Genomic DNA, 9,733 nt, shown 5'->3' with positions numbered 1-9,733 from the left:
CATCCCTGATCAACCAGTACACTGGCCACTGTGGGCATCATAGCAACCAGTCATTCTGCTTGTTACAGCATGCCGGTTGCTGGCTCTCTCTCTCTCTCTCTCTCTCTCTCTCTCTCTCTATATATATATATATATATAATATCATATATATTATATATATGTAATATATATATAATATATATGATATATATATGAAAGAGATGTAAATATATGTTATTTTAATATTATATTTAATTTTTCCTATTTAATAAATATGTGTGTATATGTGCATGTGTGTGTGCATTGAGATATTTGGAGAAGTTATCCTTGTTACTTTCATGTTAGAAGATAATGTACAATTTTTACAGTTTATGAAATCTCTGCCTAGCCTATATGCAATACCAATTTAAGTTTGATTTAAAAAATCTGTGGACTGATGCTCACTTCAGCAGCACATATATTAAAATTGGATTAATATAGAGAATATTTGTATGGCCCCTGTGCAAGGATGGTATGCAAATTTGTGAAGGGTTCCATATTTTTTTATTTAAAAAATATACATATGGAACTGAAAAAACTATCTTTCCTTTATTATAGAGTTTAGCATCATTTTAACAACTAAAATACTCTGTGATCTTTACAAGTTCCTTTAGTGACTCAATGGCTTCAGTCTCATGACATAAGCTGCCCTAGAGAGCAAGTTTATAACAGTTGTAATTCTTTTCTATGTCCATGCCTTGAGACATTGTCAATTTATACTATAAAAAGAGCACCTCTCTTATTTCAGATTTTAGTCTTCCTTGAAGGTATTAAAAACTAATAAGTCTATTCTTGAGTGTAAATCTGCACAGGTCTTGTGTAAAACAGAATTATGTCATGCTTTTAATTTTTATTGGGTTCATTTAAAGACCAATAGCTGTTATAATGAAAGAAAACGCTAGCTTTATTAAAATTTGCTGATCGTTGAAAACTTCTTAGTACTTGAACTTTCAATGTTGGATTCACTATCTTTTTTTTTTTCCTTTTCCTTTTTGACTTAATTATTCAGTTTAAATTGAGAGGCACTTTTTTTCTATTTGTAATAGCACTTTAGGTAATTATGTACAATAATTTATATATGCTATTACCATATACAAGTTATTGTATATGATAATAGCACATACACAAATTCGTGCATGGGTGGGGTGTGACCAGCCTGCCCCAATTGGGACCGATCAGGCCAGGAGGGCCAGGGGGAGGGGCTGTGGGCAGTTGGCCAGCCGGCCCCACCACCTGGTCAAACTTCAGGTCAAACTCTTGGTTGAGGGGACAATTTGTATATTAGCCTTTTATTATAAAGGATCAGATGATTATATTTTTTGGGGTACAAATTAACCTGAAAACTTTATGTCCTTCTTTTTTCTGGGCATAAAAGTTGAAGTGCCTGTGGCTGTAAATAACCAGAATGACTGAGTTTCAGACAATCGGTCACTTTTCTCAGTTGATTTACATAATTGTACATGTTTCATAAGGTAATAGCATATACAAATTATGAAATTTGGGAAATCTATCTAAGTAAATTATATGTAGTAAGATGATTTTATAATACAGCAATATTTATAGTGTTTTTTTATTTAAGATAAATACAGTGTGACATTCATAGTCCTATATAATAAAAAAACTAGTATGCAAATCAACTGAACGAGAAATGACTGATTGCTATGATGCACGCCGACCGCCAAAAGGCAGACACTCAACACAAGAGCTGCCCCCTGGTGGTCAGTGCGCTCCCACAGCCAGAACTGGGCTCAAGGCTGGAGAGTGTAGCAGCAGTGGCGTGAGCCTCTCCTGCTAGAAGTCAGTGTTAAGGATGACCGGCTGCCAGCTTCGGCCTGCTCCCCTAAGCTGACACTTGGACATTACCCAAGAGCTCCCAGACTGCAAGAGGGCACAGTCTGGGTTGAGGGACTCTCGAGTGCACGAATTTTGTGCATCAAGTCTCTAGTATGTGAATAATATTTAGTATTCATTAGTTCAAGGTGGTGTGCACCTTTGCCATCTCTCTGCACTCTATGTATATTTCTAATGTGGCAAAATAGTTGGCTTCCCTCCGATTGCTTTTGCTTCCCTAAGGATGTGATTTGACGTACTCCAAGAATAATTTTCTCTTCTAAACTTGAATTTGCACTTCTTAACTGATTGTGTGTTCTACATGTTTTTTTTTGTTTTTCTTTTTTTTTTCTTTTTTAATTACACTTATTACTTGCAAAGTGTGGACCAGTTTGGTTTTTGCATAAATATAGAAGAACAAGTTGTTAAAATACAACAACAACAACAACAACAACAAAATAAATGTTTTACTATTTGAAATATTTCATATTATCAAAATGCATGTCTTACTATAAACTATAGTAGGTGTGTGTGAGTGTGAATTACTTTATACATACACACATACACAAGCACAGATGTCTGTTTATATGCAATATATGTTATAATTCACAAACACACATATTATTTTGCTGCTAATTCTTTTATTTGTATACATAAATGATGCAGTACTGTTTCTGATTAATTTAAGGGGGCAAATGTTACTTGGATTTAAAAAAAACCATTTTAATCATAGACATCTAATTCTGGATAGAAGTGTGTATTCCCAGGAGAAACCCAAAATTCTAATTAATCTGTGAGTTAGCTGAATTCTAATAGTAATGTAACATTCAATATGCACTTTAACATTAATCATTGATTTAAAGGCATAAACTGGCATTTGATTAAATACCAGGTTGCCTGATACGGGCTCTGCCAATTATCAATAGATCATTGCAAATAGAAAAGTTGACAATAAAGATTACAAAAGACTCTAAAAGTAACAGGACAGGAATGCTTGACCTCAAGGAAGGAATCTCAAATTCTGTTTTTTACTGTATCACCTACTGAGTTTCTACTCTGAGGTAAACAATTCATTTCAACGTATTTCCACAGAGGATATAATGGCTAGGTAATAGATACCCGTAATGCTTCCCTTTATATTCCTTATATCTCTAATTTATGCATGTGTGTCTAACCCTCTGTATGTTTAAGTTTAATCCTGGAGGAATGTTTAAGGTGTGCCAGGCAAGAAGGAGCCTAGTTGAACTGGGAGACAAGAGAGAGAGAGAGAGAGAGAGAGAGAGAGAGAGAGAGAGAGAGAGAGAGAGAGAGAGAGAGAGAGAGAGAGAGAGAGAGAGAGAGAGAGAGAGAGAGAGAGAGAGGTTAGCTCTGAGTTATGAGGTGTTTGAGCAACCTGTTAGGAAAAACCCAAAAATGAAAGCGTTACAGAAGACCAAAGAAAAAATCAAGCAATGCTTTTAGAGAAAAGGAGTTACACTGTTTATTTACGTTGGTGGACTGAGCAGAATGACGTCCCAAATCTGAGTAAAGTAACATGCAGGGGGCTTCACTCTTATATCTTTCTGAGGTCTTTGTCCCACAGATATGTATTATGCTTTGGGTCTTTTCACAGGTTTTGCTAAAAGGCCCCAGGTGTTGGGGTCTTGAGACCATATCTGATGGTCTGGCCTGGTGCCAGCTTTAATTACCACCCTGGCCCCCCCCGGGGGGGGGGCAGTGCACTGTTCACAGTTTTATAGCCTTTGTATTTCAATAACAGGTTCTGCAAAACCAGTTTCTGGGAAAGAGGTAGTGACTTAATTATAGGTTATCAAGAATGTACACTGGGCTTGCTAGCATAGATTCAAATTGCTAGTCTTTTTCCTCTCTCTACCCTTCCCCTCCAAATATCAGGGTTAGATTGGAATTAGCCTTTTAGCCTCCCCAAAAGCATTGTCTTTATTTGCGTACTTTGATGGTCTTAGCAAGGCTAAAAACAGAGCAAATGGACTGGCACACAGGTAGAGTGTCAGGTGGATCAGCACAGACCTGAGATCCCCTCACTGCTGAGGAGGCCAGAACAAAAGGCTCCAGCAGTGTTACGGGTCCAGGGGTAAGAAGCAGTATGAGGGCTGATGACTCAGAGTGGGAAAATACTCAGTGCTTGCGGTAGGGGAAAAATGTGTTCTCATAGGAAGGCTTTTGTAGAGGCATGTGAAGAGGACCTAGGCCCATGGCTTCAGATAAAGAGACAAAAGAATACATGCTCTGGGGCTAAGAGCTAGCATTGCAAATATGTATGAGAGCAGGAGCAGCTCAGGGCCTTTGAGTCCTCAACTGCACTTCCTCTTAACAATTGTAATGTAGTAGTCATGTACCAAGTCTGGTATAAGGATGGCAGCCTTCCCCCATGAGGCCTGCCAGATAAAACCTTTATAATTGCCTAGGCCAGACCTCGAAAGTCACACCCAGGTTTATAATCAGGAGCAGGACTCTGCATTATGATAATAGATGTACTCATTGTCCCTTTTTTAATATTCACAATGAAACAGGAATTTTAGGGGTAAAATAGGACAGGTTTAGGGAATTTTAGAAATTAAGGGGACCATAGAGGAAGCACAGGGCTGCAGAGCAGCAGAAGGTATTTTTCCATAAAATAGGGAAGCTGAAAAGCTGTAACAAGTACATGTTCATAGAATGAGGGATCTGGAACAGCAAAAGGTCTATATTTACAAAATAAAGGGAAGGAAGCCCTTCATCCAGAAGAAGAAGAAGCCGAAACCAGTTTGGCTCAGTGGATAGAGCATGGGCCTGCAGACTGAAAGGTCCCAGGTTCGATTCTGGTCAAGGGCATGTACCTTGGTTGCAGGCACATCCCCAGCAGGAGGTGTGCAAGAGGCAGCTGATCAATGATTCTCTCTCATAGATGTTTCTAACTCTCTATCTATCCCTCTCTCTTCCTCTCTGTAAAAATCAAAAAAATATATTTTTTTTAAAAAGGAGAAGAAAGTCCCAAGGAATTGGAAAACAATAAGGAAGGAGGGAGGGAACCTCACATGTCACATGTACGGTTCAACCTGTGAGCCCAGGAGTTACTATAGTAACCAGTCTAAGAAAACACTGACCAACCCAAGGGGACATCAAGGCACCAGGACCTGCAGCCTTTATAAGCCACAGGGAAAATAACTCTGGGACACTTTCCCACTCTCCACATGGGAGTCCATTCTGTGAGACTCGTTCCTTCTCCCCATGTGGGAGTCTGTACTTGTTCTTCAACAAATCTCCACCTTTGCTGACAGAAAAAATAAAATCCGGGTTCCAGTACAAAAATTCCATTTCAACAATTGTGCAAGGTGATTACTTATGCTTCATTAATTAACTGGGGGTTACACTGTTAAATAATTTACACAAGTTTACAAAAATATTAACTATGAGAGCCAGAGATAACATGACTCTAAGACTCTTGTTCATATTCTATATTTGTAGAAAAAGCAGATTTTTAACCTCTACCATAGGGTTAAGGTTTGGGGTAGGCCTGAGAATTATATTAACTGGAGAAATCATACTAAGTTATTAATAGAAGTTTTATGTGTCCCGGAAGCCTCTTTGAGGAAATGAAGACCTAAGAAAGTGGCAAAACCTAAATCCTAAACAAGATGAACAAAGGCAATTGTGGAAAAGCAACTAACCTATGCGGGGAGATACCTGAAGGTAAAGAATATTTTAACTAGATTTGAACAGAACCCTCTTGGTCTCACCTTAATTTTTTGTTTGTTTGTGTATTGTTTAAATATATTTTTATTAATTTAGAGAGGAAGGGAGAGGGAAAGAGAGATAGAAGCATCAATGATGAGAGAGAGTCATTGATCGGCTGCCTGCTACACGCCTCCTATTGGGCAGCGAGCCTGCATCCAGGCATGTGCCCTTGACAGGGACCCTACAGTCCGAAGGCCAATACTTTATCCACTGAGCCAAACTGTCTAGGGCTGGTCTCCATTTCTTATCCTTGATAAGACTCGTACCTTCCTTCTGTTTTAGGGAAAGCATCTTTCTCATGGTGATTTCATCTCCTTCTTTTAGGAAGAAAAAGAAAAGTCAGTGTTTTTTCTTCTACCTGTTGTTTTTCGAGTGCCTTTAATTCAAGGTAGTCAGTATGTCAGAGTGGCACATTAGGGATGGATGTTCTAACCCTTTTCATATTGTATACTGTTTTCTAATTAACTAAATGTCAAGTAACAACTATATCATGGAAGGAGGTTAATCTCTTTTACTCTCTTTTCCAAAGCTTCCTTTTTCCTTCACTGAGTAGTCCCAACTTCATTCTGTCAATTTGCCTAATATTTTAACTCTTATTTTTTAATCTCCTAATCTGTTTTTCAATAACTTGAGATAAGTGAACTATTTCTCTTCATAGCCTTCATTTTATACCTACTCTATTGGTTGAGTACGTCAATTTGAGTGCGTAAGTGGAAATCTTTCCTTCCAGTTTATTTTAGAAGGCCAATTGTCTACAACCTTTATTTGAGTCCTTCCACACTGGCCTTTCACGTGTTAGACAACTAAAGCATCGTTGCATACTAGCTTCCTACAATCCCAATGAAAGTCACATCTTCCAAGTCTGAATTTTTTTCTAATTTTTATTTGTTCTGACATATTATATTTAACTTCTCATATATACTTGTGTTTTTTTAATCGAAGGGGTAATCTGGGTGGGGTAGTGGTGGTGATGTCCATGCTAATGTCTGTGTAACTTTCATTTCACACATTAGATCTTGGGCAAATGCTATTCTTCACTGTGGGAAAACAAAAAGCAAAATCTTTACAAATGAAACAATTAATCTTTTATATCCATGCTTTATAGTGAGTAGGAATGGAGCAACAAATGTGGGAGGATGCTGAAAATACCAGGAACCATGGCAATTCTGCTTTGTGAGGTCATGGCATATTGAAATGTAGGAAGTGAGAGAATTAAGGTTAGCCTATAAGACTTCTTGTTACTTCAAGTTCTTAAGAAAGCATAATAGTTCCAGGAGAAATGCTTTATCTGACTACTTCAATGTGATTTTTTTTTTTTTTTTTTTTTTTTTTACTTTTCCTTATCAGTTCAGAAATAAACTAGAAATATGAGAGGAAACACACTGTTAAGGATATTTCTGAGCCAATGTCCTCTATCCTCCCAAATTAGTCCTTTGTTTCTGATAAGACAAATGGCATTTTTGCATCATAACTTCACATTCCATTTCCTCCTTGTGAAGCCTCCCCTTGTCCCAATTCCAGATCAGAGGCCCAGCAAATCAGTCTGCCTGCTTGGGTACACCTTGTGCAATCTTCTCTAACATTTTCTTCCAGCTACATGGTAAGTATAAAATTACACTTCTCTTTTGATATAAAATTATTGGTTTTTTGAGGATAAAGATGCTAAATGGATATTTATTAAAATAATGAAACTTTGAAATAAATCTTCTCCTAAATATGCATAGAGACCAAGGAACTGAATTGGAAAATAATAGATGCCCTAACAGATTCCATGTTTCTGGAAGTCATTCAGTTTCAAGAAAACCTCTCATTTCTATATATTTTTTAAATTAATTTATAAATTTTATTTCATCAATTCCATAAGTTGAATTTTGATATGCCAATAAATCACTATCCAGATTAGGGTACTGATGCCAGATAGCATGATGTGTTTAAATAAGGACCTGCAATAAAATGGAAAATGATGACATACATAAGTGTCTCTAAAGCCTCAATAATGATGGAATTGGCATATTGGTGTAACCAGCTAGACAAATAAAAAATTATCATGGAAAACGATTGACTACTTATAAATCTTTTACATAAGAGTTTCAAAGAATGCCATAGCCTACATAAGTAATCTTGTACCTTGAGCTTAAATAATCTCTTCCCTTGGAGATTCTTATAACAAGCTTACGATACGGGAACACCATGATTTCCACTTTGCTAAGAGAAAATGCAATTACATTGTGGTGAACCACAACAAGCTGTTACATTTAGTGGTCTTATGTCTACAACTTTTGGTTGGCATATTTTCATAATTTTTGGTTGTCAAAACAGCATAAAATTGTAGGCTGGATTAAGAAATCTAGCAAAGTTATATATCTATTATTGACTCCCATAGTTTTAACTACTTTAATTTGAATGTATTTTTAATATCTTTCCCTTAAGTTAAGAAAATCTGACTAAAAATGGTGATACTAATTTTATAATGGTCATTTAAGAGGCACATCCAACTATCAGATTATAGTGAGCAGGGGGTTTTAACGTCTCATACCTTATTTTTCCCCCTTGTATTTGACTGTTTTGGGGATCTGGAAAAAGCAGTTTGTTTTTCAACTCCTGCAATCCTAAGTTGTAATTTAGGGAAAACCCAATACTGCTTCTAATGTCATTAAACACTAACCCAATAATATATTTGAGGATTCAGAAATATTTATGTTACAAGCATTTTCAATACAGTTGCTTTCATAATTTTAAAATACTTAGCCTGGTATTCAAGATTTCTGACTGCCTAGAAAAAGATTGCAAGAGGTATAATTTTTGTGAAATAAGGGATTTGTGTGTGAGATATAGTCACCTTATAAATAGCAATAGTGAATAACAGGGACTAGTTTCAGTTTTCACAAGTTTCCCATTAAAAAATAACTAAAAATTTAGTTAGCTAAAGTAATTTTATTTGCTATGATAAACAGAGGTATTTTTTATTTATTGAAATAAATAAATTATTGCACACTAGCTGGTTTGGCTCAGTGGACAGAGTGCTGCCCTGCAAACTGAAGGGTCCCAGGTTCGATTCCAGTCAAGAGCACATACCTTAGTTGCAGGCTCAATCCCTGGCCCCGTTCGGGGGGGGGTGTGGGAGGCAACCAATCAATGTGTCTCTCTCACATGGACGGTTCTCTCTTTCTGTCTCTCCCTCTCCCTTCCATTCTCTTGAAAAATCATTAGAAAAATAGATTAACTAATGAGAATTTGTTAGGTAAATAAATAAGTAAGCAAATTATAGCATTAGGACTAATCTTATTGGCTTATTGACCACTTCACCCATTTTTGTGAATTATACTAATTTTATTTGTTCTTATAATACAATCTATGATTTTTTTCCCTTTATACATAAACACTGTGTTAATAAAATAAGTGTAAAATCTCTGATAATAAGTTCTGAGCCATGTCACCTGCAGTTAGCTATGCTGCTGCTGAACTAGACTGTCAATCATTTCTAAAAGTTAGTGAGAACTGCCAATAGGGTGATGGCATTATGGGAAGAGAAAATTGGGGGCTGGGGAGAAACAAAAACCCTCAAATAGTTTCCCATTACTTTTTCCAGGAGCTACATATTAGTACCCATTTTAGATGTCTCTTTTGAGTCTTAAAAAATTAATATTTCCAAATGAAGTCTGTTTCGTTCACCTCTATTTACAATAAAATTGTCTGGCACATTGTCAATGCTTAAGAAGTGTTTGTTGCAATAAACAAATACATATACATATGTGCACACATTGTAAAAAAAATAAACGTTTGTTAACAGAATGAATAAATATTATCAGGTTATGCTTTATTTAAGAGAACACTTCTGTGGTAATGGAAGCCAGAAGTGAAAAGAACAGGAATTGAGTGAAAGCACACTGAACTTACTTTAAATAGTTGTCAAAAGTCTTCCAAAATGTCAGCTTAGTCATGCCTGGCTAGTGTTGCCTAGTGGTTGAGTGTTGACCTATGAACCGATCAGGGGAGGTGCCTGGATTGTGAGCTCAGTCCCCAAAACAGGGCATGCAAGAGGCAGCCAATAAATGATCTTCTCTTATCTTTGAAGTTTCTCTCCCCCCTTCTTCTCTGAAATTTTAAAAATATATTTTACTTCAGCTCAATCAAACAAAACTAATCATCA

At 36.6% G+C, this 9,733-nt stretch overlaps 1 non-coding gene across 1 annotated transcript; it reads left to right on the top strand.

The window, feature by feature from the left end:
• The first annotated feature begins 415 nt into the window (after nucleotides 1–415).
• LOC118730978 lies at nucleotides 416–522 on the top strand. Its single transcript, XR_004991702.1, has one exon. It is a non-coding gene; the product is annotated as a U6 spliceosomal RNA (small nuclear RNA).
• Nucleotides 523–9,733: the final 9,211 nt, after the last annotated feature.

This window comes from Pipistrellus kuhlii, unplaced genomic scaffold (genome assembly GCF_014108245.1).
Source record: "Pipistrellus kuhlii isolate mPipKuh1 unplaced genomic scaffold, mPipKuh1.p scaffold_m20_p_3, whole genome shotgun sequence".
Taxonomy (NCBI): domain Eukaryota; kingdom Metazoa; phylum Chordata; class Mammalia; order Chiroptera; family Vespertilionidae; genus Pipistrellus; species Pipistrellus kuhlii.
Note: the sequence above shows the minus strand (reverse complement) of the source record. Positions and strands in the feature narration are given on the sequence as shown.